Genomic DNA, 20,191 nt, shown 5'->3' on the forward strand with positions numbered 1-20,191 from the left:
GCATGGGAATGTAGGTATAAAATTTACACAGAAACCTGTGCATCATGTAATTTTACTGCTATCAAACAGAGCATACTTTAACCATGACTACCACAGCAGACTCTATGTCTTAAGTTCCAAAGCAATTAGATCTTTAGTACATACTTTCACAACTCCAAAGTCTTCTTTTCTTTGGGGTTGTCAAAGTATGTACTAACGATCTAATTGCTTTGGAACTTAAGACATCAGTTTAAAAGCATCTGAATAAGGTTATGCAGTTGACATCCAGGTCAGGGAAGGAATGGAGCCATTAAAATAAGAACATAATGTAGATGGAGAGGCAGAGGAAAAAGCTTTTCCAAAGATAAATGGTCAGTGTCCTTCGGGGAAGTGGAGACAGAAATGGCCTGAGGTTGTGCTAGAGGAGAAAGTAGTGCAGAATCTCTTCTGTTTATCTACTTTCTAGCTTGGAAAATAAGCATGAAATATGTTATTTTCACTAAATTTTTAACAAAAGCAAAGAGCAAACAAAAGAGAGGAGAAAAGCTTATAAAATTGACTTGTTTTGTCCATTTTAAAACTTTTCTGTTTGTCATAAAAAGGTGATGTAAGGCTGAAATACAGTTCTAAAGACATTTTGGAGTTTTTAGAACTCATTCTTTAGATAATATGTAAATCTTAACTCTACAAAATTTATTTTAGTTTTAATTTAATATTGACCTGAATGCCATATGAGTTTGGCAAGTATCAGTATGTACAAATGTTTAAATGTGTTTTTTTAACTATAATTAATTCATACTCCTTTCAGAATTATAGATTACAAGTTTCAGATATCTGACAATTTTATACTTAAACATGTGTGATGTATGAGGTCATGAACTATTGTCTCTCTACAGTAAAAGGTATTTTAGAATTTTACTAACTCTATTTTTTATCTTTTTACCTTTCCTGAAAAGGAGTTGTCATCCAAGCCCAGCATATCAACTTTCAGTCATCTTTGGGAAAGTCCCTAGTGATATAATATTAAAAACTTGAAACGGGAACAGAGCATGAATCTTTGTCTAACTTTGCTAGATTTGACAACTAATGCTAGACTTCACCAGCAAATGCACGGAAGCCATCTTCCGCAGTACTCCTTGAGAAGGGTCCTGATTGCCCACTATGGTTTTACACCTTTTTTTTTTTTTTTAAACCACATTTAAACAGCTGTTTACTTCTGCTTGAAACTACTCCATTTTTACATCTTTGCTTAATTTTTAAAGTAATTTTACTTAGTGCTCAGTCACTACCACTTTCTTTTTCTTGTTTATTAAATATCCACTTTGCTGTCTCATCTGGTCAACTGGCAGAATATTCAGGAATTAATTCGTTAAAATACTAATGTGTTTTAAGTTGAATCTAATTAAATCAACAGTGGTTCCTGATTTGATTTTTAGCTGAGAGATTACAATAGAGTCTGTTTTCCCATATCAGATGTGTTGATTAGTACAGTGTAGAATTAGGCTCCAGGTTTTTACAGCTCGATTAATTGATGAGAAGTCAGAGCTTGGGGCTGTATAATTAAATTTGCTGAGAAATTAATGCAGGAATTGGCTTTGTGATTTGATTGGTTTAAAATCTATGAATATACTTACTTAATCCTTTTGAATTAAACTTGGGTGCCAAAAGATTATGTTAGCTACATTTCTGCAATGCTGTATCTCCAAGGCAATACTCTTTTGCAGTCTGTGAAAGAAATGGTATGTACACAAAACACAGTAATCCCCAGATATCCAGTGAAAAGATTATCTTCTTGTTCATTGGCAAGATATGCTGGACATCCTTAATATTTTTCCTTTCCCAGTTGATCTTTGAATTAATATCTGTGCCATAAATAATAAAATTCTGTGCCAAATACACTGTAGTCTACTATTAGGATTAACTGTTCTTATAGGTCAGTAACATCAGGCAATTTTTATGCAAAGAGGGAATGCTAAATAAGAAAAATCATTTAACAGCCATATGTTATGCTCTACTGTATGATGGCCAATGGCTCTATGGGAAAAAGGGAGAGCTTGAAAGAGTGTCTTTTGAGAAAAAGAGCGAAGTCTAGCTATTTAAGGGCTACATATTAATTACAAAATAAACACATTATGAAGTAGTAACCAAGTTAATAAAATTTTTTTTTAGTCATTCTTTTTCTCTCCCTCTTATAACTCAACAACATTTTCTAGCTGGTAGCATACACTTTAGATGAAATATCCCTTCAATAACCTCTCCCTCTCTCTCTTTCCCTCTCTCAATTGCTGTTTCTTTCTACCCTTCCAATATTAAAGCATGCAGGTAAATTGAGTTTTAATTCACTGTGCTTTCATCATACTTAGAATATACTGCCTCACATCTATCAAAGTCAAATATATAAGTAGCTTTATTTATTTCTCCATAGTTCTCTTCTTGTATATTTTTGATAGTTATTAATTTTAGATACTCAATTAGCTTATTTTGTGGATTTACATAATATTATCATGTTAACAAACAATCTACCTAAACACTGTCCATGTATTGCCTCAGTTGAGGCTGTATTACTCACCGTGTACACTGAGGGTATTTGTCAATTTTCCCTTTCTTGTACTATTTCTGTTTTCAATTGTCCAAATTTGGCCAGTTACAAATTTATATATTTTTTCTATTTTATCACATTTCCATTTTCTGCCACAGCTAAATCTTTGGATTTTCCCAAAAGTTAACACTAAACATGAAAATCGCATAAATAGCACTTAAGTTATTGTAACCAGAACAATAGTGTTTTCTACAGAGCCACTTGGCATAGGATCACATTACTTCCCTTTAAGTTTCAATGCCAATCATGCCACTTTAAGGAAGATGTTTTTGGTGGATCTTGAACAAATAAATTTTTTTTGTACTTTTTAAAATCCTAAATATAATGCTACATATTTTCTTACTAACATGAATAACATACAAAAACACTAGAAAAGGCATACACAGAATTTGATTCAAGATATCTGGTTAAAGATTCAGGTTTAATTACTTGGATATTTCAAGTACTTCTAAGTTTTAGATTTGGACCTTGAATTACTGATAGAGCTTTCTATATAATTGTCATTTCTATTTGCCTTTATTTTTTGGGGGGGACAAAAAACATGAAGTTTTTCTTATATCCTTACATTTATTAAAATTATAATAGCTATTGCTTGCGTTACTTTTTCCCAAAAGACACCATTCCACAGCACCTTGTCCTTTTAGTCCTAACTGAATGAAGTGTCATCTGATTCTGCACAGCTTTGATGGTAGACTTCCAATGGCCCTTTCACATGGAAAATATTTTAAGCATAATAGAAACATATAGATAATATATGCATATATGTGTATATAAAACTTGTCTAACACTTGATAGATGGTTTGGCTGTGTTTAGAAGTCTAAGTTCAAAATAATATTTCCTCAGAACCTGAAAGGCTTCAGCTTATTGTCTTCTTGTACCCAGGGTCACTTATGACAGACGGGTTATTATTTCCTCTTAGATTCTATGAGAGGTATAATAGGTTTTCTTTTATGTTGTTAATGGATTTAGAATAATCTTTATCCTTGATGTTCTGACATTTCACAGGAACACATCCAGTGATGGGCTTTTTTTCCCCTTTAATCCTATTATTTCTCATTACAAACATTTGCTATAAGGAAAAAAAACATCTTTTTAAGTTCTGGCAATTTTCTGTGTTCTTTACTTGAACATTTTCCCTCGTTCATCTTTCATGCTCTTTCCTAGGAAATTCCCAGTGTTGATGTTGAATATCCCTGATGGCTGAGTCTCTGGTTCTCTTTTTGTTTGTTTGTTTTCCATTGTATTTTCATTTCTTTGTCTATTTGCTCTATATTCTTGAAGGTTTGTTTTAACTTTATGGTCCAACTTGCACATTGAAGTTTTATTTGCTAATTGCCTGTTCAACTGTCTAATGACTCTTTCTTGTTCTCTGCTTATTTTGTTAGTAACAACATTGAAACAAATTTCTTGTTTAAACTCTATTTGAAACTCTGAGGAAGGTAATAATATATTTAAAAATTTTATTTTGATCTCTAAATTCATTTAGATCAAGTCTTCCTTTGTCTATGTTGGATTTTCATTTTCATTCCGTAAGTACTGGTGAATCTTGATTGCCTATTTACCATTTAGAAGACCGATGATCACTCTTGCTTTCTCCTTGGGATTTCCTTATTGTCTGTATGAATAAAGCAAAACAAAATCCTTCTTTCTTTTCCTGGGAAATGTGAATGACTGCTGTGATAAGCATGAGAGCTGTGTTTTTCATTTTTAGGCCAGTTTTGGGTACAAAAGGAGCCACTAGCCTGAGGGTTCCTTATTTCCAGATTTAGGAAGTAAGTCTCTGTTGTAGATATGGGTACTTCTGACAACACTTATTATTCCCAAGATTACATTCAGATTTTTTTTAAAAGAGACCTCTTTCTTTGTGGTCGTTTTCATTCATTACTTTTATTTTTGACATTCTTTACTTGTTCTGTTTGAGAACAATTGGTTTAAAGTTTCTTTCTTCAGTTTTTCAACGGACCCTTCATCATTTTGGAAGATATCTTTTCCTTAAACTTCATACCTCCAAATATACCTCCTGATCCTCTCATAGGTTCCAACTGGAAGATTGTTTCCTGAACTACAATTTCTCATACTACTTCACCAGGAAATGGCCTCCCATCTGCTTTCTTTCACCCAGAGACAGGCTACAATCCCTCATGTGTTGATGTTCTGTGAACATCATCACTTTCTTCTGTGAGTTTACCACCTTTGCATTTCAATGTAGGAAAATAACCATACCCAAAGCTTTAACCAGATATTCAAAATCAGTTTTTGAATACTCCTTTCAAGTGTTTTTATCATACACTTGTGTTCAAAAGAAAAAGTATATAAAAATTGGTGATCATCCACAGACTGTTATCCAGGTGCAGTGTCTCACGCCTGTGCTCCCAGCACTTTGGGAGGCCAAGGCAGCTGGATCACCTGAGGGCAGGAGTTTGAGACCAGCCTAGCCAAAATGGTGAAATCCTGTCTCTACTAAAAACGCAAAATTAGCTAGGTATGATGGCACACACCTGTAATCCCAATTACTCGGGAGGCTGAAGCAGGAGAATCTCTTGACTCCGGGAGGGAGAAGTTGCAGTGAGCAAAGATGGTGCCACTAAACTCCAGCCTGGGCTACAGAGGAAGAATCTGTCTCAGGAAAAAAAAAAAAAAAAAAAAAAAAAAAAAAAAACTGTTTAGTAAATGGAATGAAAAAATACCATTCTATTGAAAGAAAAACAACACTTGATTATCGTATAACTTCATATATACAGATAAATTCTGGAAATATTAAATATTGAAGGCGACAAAGAAATAACAAAGTTGAAGAAAATTCATTATTGGTTGATTTAAAGTTAATTGAAGGAGGCTGTTTTTAGATACAGCAGTGTAAGAGAGTTCTTAAAATCTGAAGCATAAATAGAAAATAGAAAAGTTATGTATGAGATTATGTAAAAATTAAGCATTTGTTTTTAGAAAGTAACACAATGTCCAGAGTTAATGACCACAGGGAAGAGACAAATTGCCATGCCTAAAATTGACATGGCCTGAATATTTACATTATCCAACTATTTCCTGAAAATCAGGGAGAAAACTCAGCATCCCAGTAGAAAAACAAACAAATATTATAAATAGGAAATTTACAAAAAAAGAAAAGCCTTGAAAGGTTAGTAATCATATCAAGAGAAGTAAACAATCAAAGAGTCAGGAAGAGACCAAATAGAACAACACATATCACACTCACACATCGACATACAATTGTACATTTGTTTGGCTGGCAAAAGTTAGAGAATGGGCCAATGACTAGTGAGGGCCGAGACATGGAACCCAGGAGCCCTCGTGCATTGTTGCTGGGGCACAGTCTGCAGTGGACATTCTAAAGAGCTATTGGCACTTTATATTGAAACTGATCACGCACAGCTATGACCTGGTAATGCTTATGCATGTTTGCAAATAAACAGGTTGAGGGTGCTTATTGCAACTTGCACATACTCTCAGGAAATTGAAGCAACACTGGGTATCCATCTCTGACAAATCGGTAAGTGAAATGCATGCATGTATACCGTGGAGCAGTAGGACTACTAAGGAATGGGTGGTACGTTTGCTTGAAAATATGAAAATAGAGAAATACAGTGTGGTCGTCAGGCATGGTGGTTTACCCCTGTAATCCCAACACTTTGGGATGCCAAGGTGGGCGGATCACAAGGTCAGGAGTTCAAAACCAGCCTGGCCAACATGGTGCAACTCCATCTCTTCTAAAAAAAATACAAAAATTAGCTGGGCATGTTGGTGCATGCCTATAATCTTGGCTACTCAGGAAACTGAGGCAGGACAATTTCCCCTCACTAGCTCTGTTTGAAAATATCATTGTCCATCCACTCAAATATCCACTCAGGTAGTATTATGTAAGCACTGGCCACATTTCTGTGTGTGTTAGGCAGTTGCTCACTACTCCGCTATTGATTCAATAGCTATTTATCATGTGCCTATTATGTGTAAGGTGCTGTTCAGTTAAACCTCAGGGTTTTGACAAAGACAAGGAATGATTGATCCCTGAACTCAGGACATGAACTCACCAGCATCATTTCACCCTCTTATCCAAAAACTTTTATCTTGCTTATATTTTTCAAAAGTTTTGGCTTCCTTACTCAGATATGTGAAATGATGCTTGTAATATCTTCCTGTGGAGAAGACTGGCATCAGCCAAAACCAAAAAAGGTGGTTAACCCTCTCTCTGAGTCACTGCCACCATGCTATTCCCTGTATGTTAAGGCGATCTGCAGGTGAGGGAGACCTGCCTGCAGGGACAGGTGAGGAGAGGAGACGGAGGAGCATGCTGATTTTTTTTTTTTTTAAGAGAAATTGGCTTTATTAACAGCAAAGGTTTGGGGGTGGGGGGCAAACAAGTGAAAGGCTCACAAACAGACCACTAGGAAAGTGCCTTCCTGCTCATAATAGTGGTGTCTGAAACAGCCCCGAATGCCCTGGGACTCGGTCACTGTCACTATCAGCGTCACTGGAACCAGAAGCTGCAGCTTCACCGCCATCCTCCTGGGCCGAGCACTCACTGCCGCTGGGGAAGGGGCTGCGGCTCCGCTGGCCACCCCCATCGCTGCCTCTGTCCGAATCATTGTCACTGCCACCTTGGGCCTGTCCTCTGTCCTCATCATCAGAGTCGGCAGCATCCCCTGAATCAGCATCCCTGCCAAGATCTCGTCTTTGTCACGGGCAGCCCGGGCCTCATCCTCGCTGCTCTCGCCCTCGCCACTGCCACTCTTGTGGCCTCATCCCTGTCACCCTCCTCCCGGTCACTCTCGCTGCCCGAGCGCCCGTCCTCACTGCCTGCCTTCTCACTGCTGCTGCCCTTCTCCTGCTCCTCATCTGAGCCCCCAGCTTCTTTCTCTTCTGTCTCCATCTCCTCTTCCTCTTCCTCTTCTGGTTCGTGATTTTCTAGCTGGGCCTTCCGTGCCTCCTGGGCTTCCAATTCCTTCTCGTTCATGTCCCCATGTTTGATCACAAGCAGGGCGTTGCGCCTACTAAGGCGGATCCTGGTTTCCAACTCATTGTAGTAAACCCCGTCACCCTCTCGGAAAATAAAGAAGTAGTTTTCCTGATAGCCTTTGCTAGCTTTGTTCTTCACGTTCCAGTTGCACTCCCTAGCAATTTTGTAGTCATACACATCATCTGGTGCATAGTCCATCTCCTCCTCCTGGTCACGCTTTCGTTTCTTCAGCGTCTCTTCTACAGGCAGGAAATAGGCCACAAACTGGTTCCCTTCTTCATCCATCATGCCCCTAATCATGGCCTGAGACATCATCTCCAACACGGCTGTGCCAGTTGTGTCTCTGGGGGCTGGGTCTGAGTCAAAGATTACCTGAGCACATGGATTGATCCACATCTTAAAATCTGGGAAGACAGCCATGACCTCCACCAGTGTGACTCTGGGTTTGCTATAATGCTGGGACATTGATTTCTGGGCATCCTCAAAAGTCTGCTCAATGGCTGTGATCTGGCTATCCCTGTCTTTGTATATTTCTTCCTCAGTAAACTGCTGTTTCAGGCTAATTCTGCCACAGGGAGAAGAGAACTTGCAAATAACTCCTACCTGCGTGCGCTGGCTTTGGGAGAGACACGGCGTTCTGTGGAGGGATAAGCTAAGGTAGTGAAAACAATATTGCCTCATCACTCAGTAGCTGAGTGGTGCTAGAGTGATAGATCTAGATAGCAAGTTTTTGAATCTTATTTTAACCCAATATAAAGCACATTATGAAGGAACCCTGAACCCAAGCCCTTTTTGGAGAGAGAGCTTCCATGACATTCAAAAGCAGTTTCTAAATTACAAATTTTCTTAAACAACATCTTTATAAAATCACTGCAATATAATTGCAAACTATTATTTTTTTTTTAATTGTAAGAGATTCAGGGATTTTCACAAGTACTTTTTTGTCCAACACACAAATACTCCCATAGTGCAAAGGTATATGTAAATTACTGGCTGAAAAACAAGATAATAAAAAAAATGGAACTTGTTTTGGGATTGCCAATGCTCTCAGATGGCAGAAACATCCTTGCAACAAATAATTATAACAGACGTCATAGGCAATGCTTCTGGGTTTCAATGTCAGAAGGTATAAAACCTCAAGGGAGGACCAGAAAGATGCTTCTGAAGGAGATGAAATTTGATCTGGACTTTGAAGTTAGGATCAGTCATTCTTTGACAAATATTTTATGAATGTCTACTGTGGGAGATGTCAGGAAGTCTCTGCCCAAATGTATTAATGATAGCATGTGGAAGACAACATTCATACACTTCAACAAATCAATGTTTGCCTACAAATTTTATTAGTGCAGTGAAGATCAGAGATATGAGAAGATGTCTAAGAGGACTCTAAGGTAACACGTGGGGTCAGAGAGAGTGGCACAGATGAGCTGACTTTGAGGAACATCAGAAAATAGAACATGGTGGCCAGGCTTGGTGGCTCACACCTGTAACCCCAACCCTTTGGGAGGCTGAGGCAGGTAGATCACTTGAGATCGGGAGTTTGAGATCAGCCTAACCAAAAGGGAGAAACCCCGTCTCTACTAAAAATACAAAATTAGCCAGGGGTGGTGGCACATGACTGTAATCCCAGACACTCGAGAGGCTGAGTCAGGAGAATCACTTGAACCCGGGAGGCGGAGGTTGCGGTGAGTCAAGATCGTGCCATTGTACTCCAGCCTGGGCAAAAAGAGCGAAATTCTGTCTCAAAAAAAAAAAAAAAAGAAAAGAAAAAGAAAATAGAACATGGTAATTAGGAGAAAAAGACTATGTCAGTTAAAGGGAACAAAAAGGGCCACATTCTGCAATGGACGTTGCAGTCTGGGGGACACTGAAAACCGCTGGGGATGCTGTGTAGACAGCGAGGCGAGCTTGCATTACCAGGAGGCTGGAGGCTGGAGAGGCAGATCATGCGGTTTTCTCGCCCTCTCCTGTCCTCTCTTCCACCCTCTCCATGCCTCCTTGCCTCTCTGTGCTTATCCACATTGGAAATGCTTCATTCTCACTTCTGTGTTTTCTCCTTCCTCTTCCTTACTTCCATCCAGGGTTTGGTTAACTTCCATAGTACTGGTCCTGGTAGTACTAGGAGTAGTTAACTCATCACTAGCTTGCTCTCTATGCCCCAGTCACTGTCTAAATAACCAACCAGATAGGCCCACCTTATTCTCACAACAACCCTGAGTGGTAAGTGCTCTTATCAGCACCTCATAATCGATGGAATTAGGCACAGGAAGATTAAGTCACTTGCCCAAAGTCACATCCCTAAAAGAACCAGCCTGCAGGCCTGGACCGCCGAGGCCTTAGCCCATGCTCTAAGAGCAGTGTTGCACTGCCAGTGCCCAGACCTGCCTGGCATCAGGGGGAGAAAATGAAGAAAGGAATGAGAACCATGTATATGTCTTTATATTTTGCCTGGGTGAAGGAATGCTACATTATATTTCCTTCCTGAAATGCACAATATTTTTTAACACATTGAGTCCACAGAATGGTTAGACTGCTCCAAATAACTGATGGGAAATATTTAATGAACAGAAACTCACGTGACTGTCTGTCTGCACTATTCATACCATGAATCAGAGGTACGACAGCATGCTGGCTGTTTTGCTACCACAGAAATTAATCTTTAATTTACTCATCTCAAAAATGAACACTGACTGCGTAATTAGGATAAATGTCTGATGTTAATAATTTGCATCCCTACAATTAGTCCTGAATTCATCATGTTAGCCACAAACTAGTATTGATTAAGAGATTTAGGGCCCCAAAGATACGCAGAAAATGTTATTAGCACCCCAGAGGTGTCTTGACGGCATTTAAATAAAATATCTTGCATTGTGCATCAATATTAGAAATATTTTCATTAAAGTTCAGTACATTTGTAACTATATAAAATAATGCCTAAAGTTATTAATTTGTAGTCAAGCTAAGGTTGCTCATTTCTTCACAGTTAAGCATTGGAGTCAGTATATGGTATTCCATTAGTAGTTCGCACTGTATCTGCACCCACCTTCTCACTAAAATATAATCGAAACTCAACACAGAAAATAAAAAAGTAATAAAACCCCCAAAGCTCTACTGCAAAAATTAGATACAAACTACCATTAATGAAAAGAGAAGTGGATGTGTGTTGAGCAGATCTCTCCTGAGTCTGGGCGTCTACTCAGCGAACGCACTGGCTTCACTGCTACAGACATCCGGGGAACAAGGAAGAAATAAATTTTGTTTTCAGCATATCACTCCCCAGATTTAGAGATGTGGGGTGCATTCACCCAAGCCCTGAGTCTTCCGTCCCACCTCCCCTTCAGAGAAGAGAACATCAGTCTTCTGTGGCCTCCTCCGCCCGGTCAGCGTGTGAGTGGGGGTGAACAGGAGGAAAAGCAGCTAGTGAAAGTCAAGCTGGGATGGCTTTTACATTGCACGTTTTTGGATATGGAAGCCTCTCTAGGAAAATAGTAAACAGAGGTGTGTAAAATCTGGATTGAAACACTGCTGCCTTCAACGCTCTGCAGGCCCACCGTGCTCTCGCTTGCTCTGAGTGGCTGCTCTTTACTTTTGCTCGCCCTGATTCAATTTTCATGTCTGGCTTTGCACCACAGCTTCTCAACATTCATCTTTTCTTCCTTTTCTCTGAAAATTCATTTCAGACATTCTCGCTTGTTTTATCATCTAAGTCTCTTTTGAACACAGTTCTGCTGCGAACACTTTAGCTCTGTCCTCAATGACCATAAATACTGTTTATTTCTGCGCTTATCCTGATTGTACAGAACTCAGGTGAGCTAAATTCATCAAACGAGTCCTGGGAAGTAAACACAGCCAGAGCTTCATAGGTCAGTATTAAGGAATTATGAGTTCATGTTTTGTTCACTTTTTGAACCATGAATTAAAGTGATTACACTATGATCCCAATGAGCTCACAGTAGCTTTCAAAATAGTTCGATTCTTTCATTTTTATTTTTTTAAGAATATTGTAGCTATTTGGTTTTAAAATATTACCATATCCTTGAAGTTAAATTTATTGAAATGTTATAAAGAAGAACTCCATGTAAACCTGAGAGGCAGAAAAACTTACTAACAAGTTCATGGCCAGGCGTGGTGGCTCACATATGTAATCCCAGCTACTCGTGAGGCTGAAGTGGAAGGATTACTTGAACCTGGGAGGCAGAGGTTGCAGTGAGCTGAGACTGTGCCACTGTGTTCCAGCCTGGCAACAGGGCAAGATGCCATTTCAAAAAGTAAATAAATAAATAACAAAAAACAATTTCACTTGTAATTTATCTTTTGGATTAAAAAACCTTTTATATGTGAACAGAGTCTAATCATGTGTTCTGCAAAGCATCTGTCATTTAGGTGCTGTTTTAGTCTGAAATTACTGTACATGTATTTACAAGTAGAAGTCAAGTAAACTGAAATTGCACAGATTTTTTTTTTTGACAAGAAAATACATCATTTGAAGTTTTTGCGTAATTTCAAAAGTGTTTGTAATCTTAAATGCATACCTTAGTTAATTATTTAACGATCTTCAGCTCTCATATTCTATGTCTGTAAAATGGATCATGCAATTGCTAACCAAGCTCCACAAACATTTTGTAAGCAGTGATTTGGGTTATTTAATGTTGATTTTCTTGGCTAGAGCTTTGTCCAAGTCCCCAAACTGAAAACTGAAGTTGTAGCGTATCTGCAGTGAAGAGTCGGCAGTGAAGAGACAGCAGCAAAGAGCAGTGCACTTAAGCAATCCGGCCCTGCCTGGAACTTCGCCCAGCTACAATCCACCTCCCCTTCTCTCACAAACACACCCCAAAGAGAATTCTAGACCTTCTGAAGAAGACACCGACGTGGAGAGTTTATAACTGATGGCATTGTGGCTGCATTTTGTGATGGAAGAAGGGGGCATCGCTGTCTTCATGGCTGGATGCTTGCTCAGCTTCAGACACTTGTAGCCTCTGGGAATCCTGCCCCAGAACTGCAGTACATTAAGAAACTTCTTTAAACAATTTGACATGTGTCTCTCAAAATTTGAATAAGCAATTGCAGGAGCTTCTATTTTTCTATTGAAGGACTTTGAAGGTAAGAGGTTGGGGAGAGCTTGAGTTGGCAGGCATGGAGTTAATCCATCTCATGAACCTTTTGGCATATGGGTGCCACAGAACTTGAAGCCTTGTGGTCTGTAAGATATCGTCCCAGAAGCACAGGCTTCCCAGTGAGAACTTGATCAGTGGTCAGCCTGTGGGGATCCCCTTGAGCAGGAGCTGTGAGACCGAGCCTTACATATCATGGAAGGTGTCGGCTTTGTAGCACTCCCTATAGAGAGAACCAATGGTGAGCCAATGTCAAGCAGCAGACACCTGTACTGGCAGAACAGCTGAGTTAATGGACAAACCTGCAAACTCTTCACCCCTTTTCTCCCATATTTCATTACCAACCCAAGTAAGCCAGAAGACGAAGAAACCATGGAGTGGAAGAAGAAGAATGAACAGATCTCCCATGTCCTCCCATGGCAGATCTGGGAGCCTCAAACTAGCCCTGGAGGAAGCAAGTGTGGGTGGAGATGTGTGTCCAGGAGAGAGACTTGGAGTTAGAGGTGAGACTTGGAGTTAGCGGTGGGAAGGGAAATGTGACTGAAACTTGGCATGACTGGTTGATACATGAAACTGTCTAAACTGCTGACATGTGTTGTTATGCTCAAGATGTCATTAAGTGGCAGAGAAAGGTGATACACCGAACATGTTTGAAGATAGTGGCTGGCAGTACATAAAGGCATTTATTTTTTATCTCACCAACTTGAAACCATCTAATAATGTATTTACTATATTGGCAGTAATAAAGGCATTTATTTTTATATCACACCAACTTGAAACTAGGAGGTAAGTGCATACCTCCTTAAAGTAGAAGTCATCTGAATTATTAAGAGGATTTCAAAATCCAGTAGATTGACCAACTAATTTTTATATCTCACCTAAACTATCAAATAATATATTTACTATACCGGCAGTACATCAAAGCATTTATTTTTATATCTCACCAACTTGAAACTACCTAATAATATATTTACTAAATTAACAATATTGTTGGCAATTAGGAGGAGACATGAAATAAAATGAAGATGTTATGAAAAACCTTGTCTATGACAGCTCCTTAAATAGTGCTCTAAGGAGATATTTTACCAAATACAGGAATTCAGCCCATCTCCCTGCCTTGTCCCCATTCCCTCTACCAGTTTGCAGAGTGGGAATGGTCAAATTGGGTTCTTTTCCGGTGTCAGTCATCTGAGGTTAGGTTCAGCATAGCAAACTCTAAGAAGAACAGTTTCTATCCAGGGTACTGTGCATAGCCAAGATTGGATAGGCAAGCCCATTCAACACTGTGATGGTTAATAGTGTGTCAACTTGCGTGGATTGAAGGATGTCAAGTATTCTTCCTGGGTGTGTCTGTGAGAATGCTGCCAAAGGAGATTAACATTTAAATCAGTGATCTGGGGTTGGCAGATCCACCCTCAGCCTGGGTGGGCACCATCTAATCAGCTGCCAGCATGGCCAGAATAGAGCAGGCAGAAGTTGGAAGGAGCAGAGTTGCTGAGTCTCCAGACCTCCATTGTTCTCCCGTGCTGAATGCCTCCTGCCCTCCAGCGTCGAACTCCAAGCTCTTCAGCTTTTGGACTCTTGGACTTACACTAGTATTTTGCCAGGGCTCTCAGGCCTTTGACCACACACTGAGGGCTCCACCATCAGCTTCCCTACTTTTGAAGTTTGGGGACTCAGACTGTCTTCCCTGTTTCTCAGCTTGGAGATGGCCTATTGTGGGATTTCAATACCCCCTAATAAACTCCCTTCATACCTTCTTATGCACATCTATCTTATTATTTCTGTCCCTCTAGAGAACCCTGACTAATACAAACATGTAGCTGGCAAAGAGAAGACTAAAGTAAGGTGAGGTTATAATGAAAAAGAAAATACTGTAGTGGGCAAGAGTAGGGATTGTATTTGGAGCATGAGGTTAAAAATGGAGAAGCACAGGATGATATTCTGGTAGGGACACCTGAGCGGGTAGTAAGAAGATGGCATTTTGAACACTGGCTTTTCCATGTGACTTAAGGGTTACCTGGCATGTAATGTGATAGGTTGAAGGGACCAGGAAGTAGCACCCACTCTCACTGTAACACACCTCAGTGGTCAAGGTGTCAGTTTTAACAGTGAAAGGGTAGGTTGAATTTGGTCAGATTAAGAAAGGAGACTCAATTCCTAGACTGCTTCAGTCTCCCCAGGGATCCGAAATGGATTTTGAAAACCTCTTAATAATTCAGATGACTTCTGCTTTAAGGAGGTACACACATTGTCGTGGATCACATTTGTGGCTGGATTCTGAGTAATTTAGCAACTCTGTTTACCAACTTCATAAAAATATGCATTTCTTGTTGTGGTTTCTCAGTTATTGCCTTAGTTAATCTAGTAATGCCTAAATCACAAACTCAGTGGTCAATGCAGCCAGCCTTCTATCCTAAAATATTTCATAGATGGTCTATGAATACCCAGAAATTTTTCTATATTAATAACTTGTTGTTAAACATGTCACTTCAGTTCTATTATACATAAATCTTGAGTAATTTGGAGTATTGATAATCGAAAAAAATGAAATAGGATCTAGGACTGTTTAAAAATGCAGAAAAGCCTTTAGATTTTAAATCTAGTCATCTATTTCTCTGTCTATCTGTTTATCTAACATCTGTCTCTATCTTTGTATCTATCCATCTATCTATCTGTCCACCAATCATCTCTTCTATCCATCTATAAGCATTGATAAAATTAAAAAAAAAAATCCTGAGACCTGAGTTCTGGTTTTTAGGAAAAGCAGAAAATAACACCTTTGAAAGTATAGCCACTCAGGCAAAGCTTTCCCAAGAGGGGCATGGAGAGGCAGACAAAGGACAGGAGAGGCCACAGGTAAGTTCAGGGAGCAGACAGTAGAAGAAACAAACATATAATTGCTAAAGAGTAAAGTAAAAATACATTCTGCATTTAGATGGCCAGCCTGGTCAAAATACATATATGTAACTTTCTGTTTCAATTTCAACATAGCAAAATAATTTTACGATCATATCACTGACATTTAGGGAAGTAGTCAAAGAACTATGAATATAAAATGCTTAATGGTATTAATAATATAGCTGATACTCATATGTTTAAGGTGCACAAAATATTTTTTATAAATCATTATTGAGGATGCTTCTCTTATGGTATAATTAATAAGCAAATGCACATGCATACATATAGGCACAGTCTTTCAAGAGTTCATCACAATTCCATCTTATTTTTTTCTAATCTCCAATGTTCACCCAGAGCTGGAAGACAACACAATTTAAATTACATGTTCAAAGTTAGATCAAAAATATCATCAGAAGAAATAACCTACAGAATGGGAGAAATATTTACAAGTCATACATCTGATTAATTTGAAAATCTATAAGAAAGCCGAATAAATCAGCAGCAAGAAAATCAATAGCCCAATTTAAAAAAAAAACGGACAAATTACCTTGATAGACATTTCTCAAAAGAAGGCATTCAAATGGCCAGCAGGTTAAAAAAAAGAAAAAGCTCATTATCACTAATTTTCGGAGAAATACAAATTAAAACTGCAATAAGATATCACTTCACACCTGTTAGAATGGCTATTAGAAAAACAAAAGATACCAAGTATTGCTATGGATGTGGGGAAAAGGAAACTCTTCTACACAGTTGATGAAAATGTAAATTAGTAAAATCCTTATAAACAGTATGGAGGTTTCTTAAAAACCTAAAAATACAATTACCTTATGATCCAGCAATCCCATTCCTGCAGTGTGTATCCAAAGGAAATGGAATCAGTCTAAGGGACGTCTGCACTGCCATATCCACTGAAGCATGTTTCAAAATAGCCAAGATATGGAATCAATCTAAGTGTTTCTTGGTTGATAAAGTATGGTATTTATATATAATGGAATATTATTCAGCCTTAAAAAACTGAAGTGAAATAAGCCATGCACAGAAAGAATAATATTCCATGATCTCATTTATACATGGAATCTATAAGAGCAGAACTCAGAAGCAGAGAGTAGAGTTGGAGTAAGGTGATATTGGGGAGATATTTGTGAGAAAACACATTTTAGTTAAACAGGAGGGATAAGTTCAAAAGTTTCCATTATACAACATGGTGACTATAGTCAATAATAACAATGTATTGTATATTTGATAATTGCTAAGACTTTTTATTCTCACAAAAAAATAACAAGTGAGGTAGTATATATGTTAAGTAGCTTGGTTTAACCATTTCACAATGCATGAATGTTTAAAGCATTATATCAAACACCATAAAAATATACAATTTTAATTTGTCCATTAATTTATTTAATTAAAAAAGAGATATGATGAAATCTCTTTTTTCTGTTTCTTTTGCATCTGGACTCTATGAAAATGTATACAGCTGGGTTTTCAACTGTGTCCGGATCTTAGTAAATTAGAATTGATCAAGGAAATCAGAGATGAGTAAGTAATTTAACAATCTTAAATGATCACTGAGCTGAGACTAAATTCTTTCCATTAAAGCAAAACTCATTTCCAACTTCATCATCAAAAGAAAAGTAAATATAGAAATGAAACAGATGGAGATCAAAATATTAACTTTATTTTCCAAGCTGAATTGAAGGACATAGCTTATATCTAGGCCAAATGGATTTCACATATTTCAGTGCTGCCCCTTCCCCTGAAAATATATTTACTTCCTCAATCACAGTATGAATTAGCAAGCTGGAGGCCTCCTCAGTGGGGCCAGCTGTATCCCAGGAGGAGAATGTGAGCGTGAGGAGGACCCGTGAACTAAACCCACACATCCAAAGCCACACACACTCAACCTCTTCTTCCCATCTTACCCCAACTCAATCACTCCTTTCTCCCTTTACAAGATTGAATGAGAGAGGACATTGAAAGAGATGCCAGAATTAACAGGCTCATGTTTACAGCTTCAGGAGGCTTTAAGTTCTCTCTCTTTTATCAAAATTTTAAAAGTGACGGTTATTTCCCCAATACTTTTTCTCCATTTTCTTTGTTAAGAGCTCTTGAGGAGAAGAAATAGGATATGATGCACCTTCATAGCTAGTTTCTATTCCTTTATTAAAAAGACAAACTTTGCATTTTGGAATAATTTAAGATGTGCAGAAAATTTGGAGTAATAGTAGAGACAGACTCTGTGTGCTTCCCACACAGGGGTTCTCCCTTGCCAGTATTTCACATGACCCAGGTATGTTGGCCAAAACTTAGAAACAAACATGGGTACCTTACCATGAACTGCATTTCTGACCTGTTTTGAACCTATTTTTAGGTAAACGTCATCATGACCAGCATCAATTTTGATAAGAGGAGAAAGCCCAGCCCTGTCATGAGTTTGGTGTAACTTTACTGAAGGCCTGCAGTTTACTTTGAAGGTGAAGCCAGGGAGCTGGTGAAGCAGAAGTACAGATAGCCTGCTGGATTTTAAAACCAAAATGAAGAGGGTTCACTATTCCAAATGGAGGGTTTCTCTGTATGTGCAGGTCAATATTATTTTGACTATCAAAATCAGTATTTCTGCTTAAAGAAGCTGTTATGTATCAAGAGGGAAAACTACCTTTTCCCACAGAACTTGTTTGATACAAGCATAGCATTCTTTAAACTGTAAACCATACTATGCCCATAGAAATGCAGAAAAGAATGTCCAATGGTTCTGTGAGTATCATGGTGTGGATATCAATGTATCCAAAGCCTTATAGAGAAGTACAGCATAATGGGATTCCCAGGGCCCCTCATGTTGCCATCCTAATAAATCTGTTTTTTACAGTGACATAGTTTGGCTCTGTGTCCTCACCCAAATCTCATCTTGTATCTCCCATAATTCCCATGTGTTGTGGGAGGGTCCCAGTGGGAGATGATTGGGGGCAGGCCTTTCCAGTGCTGTTCTTGTGATAGCAAATGGTTCTTACAAAATCTGATGATTTTAAAAGAGTGAGTTTCCCTGCACAAGCTCTCCCTTTGCCTGCCTCCATCCATGTAAAATGTGACTTGCTCCTCTTTACTTTCTTCCATGATTGTGAGGCCTCCCTGGCCACCTGGATCTGTGAGTCCAATTAAACCTCTTTCTTTTGAAAATTGCCCAGTCTTGAGTATGTCTTTATGAGCAGTGTGAAAACAGACTAATACATATGACAATGATTTTTCATTTTTCTCTACAGTTTCACTTTCTAAACATATATTTAAAGTACTTAGGTTCATTCTCCTAGGATTTTTATAACTTTATATAAATGATTAGTCAGTGAGTTTCTTTTGATTCTGAGTTACTTTACTCAACACAATGTTTGTAAGATTCAATTTCATTACAGTTTACTTTTAGTTGTACAATGTCATTTTCATTGCTGTGTCATATTTCATTACAGAAACTATTCAAATTTATTTCACCACTTAACAGATTCATTTCCAGTTGAGGCAATTGTTACGAATGTTACTCTGTGTGTGTGCATTTACGCATATACATAGGAGTAAAAGTACTGGGTCATGAGCAATTGATACCTTAAAACTTACCAGGTACTTTCAAATGTCATTCTAAAATGATCACACTTGCTTATACTTCATCAGCTCAGGAAGAAGGACCAAGTACTTCTTATCTGCTATGATATGTTTTGTGGTCAATGTGATCTGTCTTAGACATTCTGTGTGGTATGCATTTGAAACATTTCAAGTGAAGTATAGCATTGATGTGGTAAAGGGCAGGGAAGTGCTGGGTAGAGGACGGGTTCCATGGGGAGAGCTCCACCCTTGAGCCTGTGCACACAGACCTAAATGAGGACAGGCATTTCTCATTTTGTGCCCAGAAGGTTGCCTTTTGGTCCATCCCACCACCCATCCTGTGCCAGGATGGGTGGCACATAAACCTGAGATCTTACATGAACACAGACACAAGGAGCTGGATGTCGAGAGGAGCAGAGACAACAGCAGACACTGGCAGACCAGCAATCCGAACAATGCAAACACTGAGGGGGGTTCAGCTGGGAGTGGTCAGAGGTGAGTCCAGCTGCTGGGCCGCAGACTCTAGGGGAGGACCACCTTCCCACTCCATTCCCTTTTTGGCTCCCCATCTATCTTGCTGAGGGCTACTTCCACCACCCAGTAAAACCTTGCACTCATCCTCCAAGCCCATATGTAATTCGATTTTTCCAGTACACTGTGCAAAGAATTCAGGATACAGAAAGCCATCTGCCCTTGCGATAAGGCAGAGAGTCTAATTGAGCTGATGAACACAAGCCATCTGCAGGTGGTAAAGCTGGAAGAGCACACTGTAACACATGCCCACTTGGGTTGGGGTGTCATAAACACTCACCCCTAGATGCTGCCATGGAGTTGAAGCCCAAAACTGCTCCCCACAACCTCTGCACCCACCCATTTGCATGCTTCCCCTAGGAGTTTGATAAGCAAGACACCAAAGAAGCAAGCCACACTACTGTTGCATGCCCTGTGAGGGGGTAAGGGGACTCTCCAGTTTCAGTATTTCTTGTGAGGATTTGTAAGACCTTGGAGAGATGCATCCTGGATAATATATATTTTTTATGTATTTC

The 20,191-nt window shown here is 38.9% G+C and overlaps 1 pseudogene; it reads right to left on the reverse strand.

Moving 5' to 3' along the window:
• Positions 1–6,995: 6,995 nt before the first annotated feature.
• On the reverse strand, positions 6,996–8,229 carry LOC101035326 (RNA polymerase II-associated factor 1 homolog pseudogene; annotated as a pseudogene).
• Positions 8,230–20,191: the final 11,962 nt, after the last annotated feature.

This window comes from Saimiri boliviensis, chromosome 1 (genome assembly GCF_048565385.1).
Source record: "Saimiri boliviensis isolate mSaiBol1 chromosome 1, mSaiBol1.pri, whole genome shotgun sequence".
Taxonomy (NCBI): Eukaryota; Metazoa; Chordata; class Mammalia; order Primates; family Cebidae; genus Saimiri; species Saimiri boliviensis.